Here is a 2394-nt window from a genome sequence, read left to right on the forward strand (position 1 = left end):
ACGATAGTCAGAGATTGTCAAAGCATCAAATATAGTCAATATTGAGAGGATTTGGCATTTCCAATTAATGTAGACCTGTTACATTATTCTAGTCTATTGTTATAACTATTAGGTAAGGCTACTTTTTTATTAAATTAATATTATAATATAAGCAATAATTTCACAGCGAATCACCACATAAACTGACATTCTGTGAAGATAATACTTTTCTGTAACACTTTAGAATACTGATCCCTCATTAATGTATAACTACACAGGAACAAATGAATAATGCATTATTAACGCTCTAGTAACTACTATTAACTAAAGGCCTTGGTAACCCACTAGTAATGACTGAAGTATTACCAAATACTTAAGAAGGAATTACTAATTATTTGGATCAGTATTCTAAAGTGAAAAACATGATAACTCTCTAGTAACTACTGAAGTCATTGTAAACTTTTGATGTTTTTGTACAGTAATTCCTTATGATATATTTGGTAACACTTGAGTAATTACTAGTGTGTTACCAAGATCTTCACTTTAGAATACTGATCCAAATAAGAAGTAGTTACTTTAGAGTTATATAGTAACTCTTGAGTTATTACTATCCAATACTTTACAAAAACCTCAAAAGTTTACTATGACTTCAGTAGTTACTAGAGTTATCATGTTTCTCACTTTAGAATACTGATCAAAATAATTAGTAATTCCTTCTGAAAGATTTGGTAATACTTCAGTCATTAGTAGTGTGTTACCATGACCTTCACTTTAGAATTAATTATACATTATGCATTTTTCACATTAATTACGAACATGTATATAGTAGTTCTAAGTAGTTCTCTGGGAGGTATGAAAAAAAACAGTAATTACTGATTAGCTAATAGTGAACTACCACCTTCAACTGAGCACTATTACTTACTAATTCATTCATCAGAGTTACTTGTTAGTTAATAGTAGTTACTAGAGTGATAATAATGCATTACGCATTCGTTCCTGTGTAGTTATTCATTAATGAAGAATCAGTATTCTAAAGTGTTACTTAATTTTCATATAATAAATTATTTGTGCCTCAGAGCGAGCAGATAAATGCTCATGAATAACATGAATGCTGTCATGTTATCTTGCATTTATGAATGCAATCGTGTGAGGCACTTCAGGGAGGGAATTAGCGAAAGCTGCAGCGGGAGAGAGAGGCAGAAGACGATTGGTTAATGAGTGGGTTAAATGTAAATGATGAACACCTGTTTCTTGTTTCAGTAATTGGCGGCGGCTCTCTTCTTCCTTCCCGGGTTTCGGCACCAGTGTGATAAAGTTCGTATGAAGGAAGGAAGAAGACAAGGGTCGGCTGACTGCTGACGGTGGTATTTATTGTAAATTTCAAATACAAACACAAAAGCAGGAGCATCAGCACAATAACTCAAATCATAGCGCAACAAAACTTTCACTCCATGGCAGGTCGTGAATGACAAAGTCCACCGGTCAGCAGTCCTTCTCTCTCTCGCTCACTCCTGTTTCTCCTGGCATTATATACTCTCTCCACGCCAATTACTGAAACAAGAAACAGGTGTTCATCATTTACATTTAACCCACTCATTAACCGATCGTCTTCTGCCTCTCTCTCCCGCTGCAGCTTTCGCTGAACCACGCCCCCCTGCCACAGACGGCATCTGAAATGTTGTTTTGGTCATTCTGTAACGACTGAGCAAAGTCTGTCGTTATTGTTTGTCAGCGATGAAGATCTTTATTAGATGAGCTGTGGATGTCTGTGAACAATAGACCCTTTTCACATGACGTCACACAGCTTCCTTTTGGACTTGAAGCAGTGGATCCCGGGTGTGCCTCATACGTCCTGAAAAGTGAATCTGCGGGCTCTTTGAATTCCCCCTGGTGAATGGATGCAGTAGAGTCATAAACCTTGCGTCTTCATGAAAACGAACAGAATTGAAGTAAAAACAAAATGAAAAAAATAAAAAAAATAATAACGCTTCAATTAAAATTTTCAGAAAGATGGTTTGGGTCATTTAAGGTAGTTGTTATCATGCTGATATATATTCAATTGTTCGTTTTTGTGATTTTAGCTAGCAATTTGGTGCTATAGTATCAGAGCATGTCGTTATGATTGACAGTTGTGATTGACAACTTCTCTGAGGACTGTTGTTTCTAGTGGCATATTATATTGAGTTTATCTACTGAATTTACTGTTTCAAAAATATTGTTGCTCTAGAAACAGAATAGCCTATAGGTATAATTTTAAATTACAGGCATGACGATTGACTCTTTTAACTCATGCTAGCAAACAGGACTTCCAACGTGCTAGAAACAGAATAGCCTATTATTTTAAGGTAGAATTTTAAATTGTGTGTTAAATTGTGTTTATTTATTGCGTAACATGTTAATGCCCATCGTCGTACG

Source organism: Chanodichthys erythropterus, chromosome 17 (assembly GCF_024489055.1).
Source record: "Chanodichthys erythropterus isolate Z2021 chromosome 17, ASM2448905v1, whole genome shotgun sequence".
NCBI lineage: Eukaryota > Metazoa > Chordata > Actinopteri > Cypriniformes > Xenocyprididae > Chanodichthys > Chanodichthys erythropterus.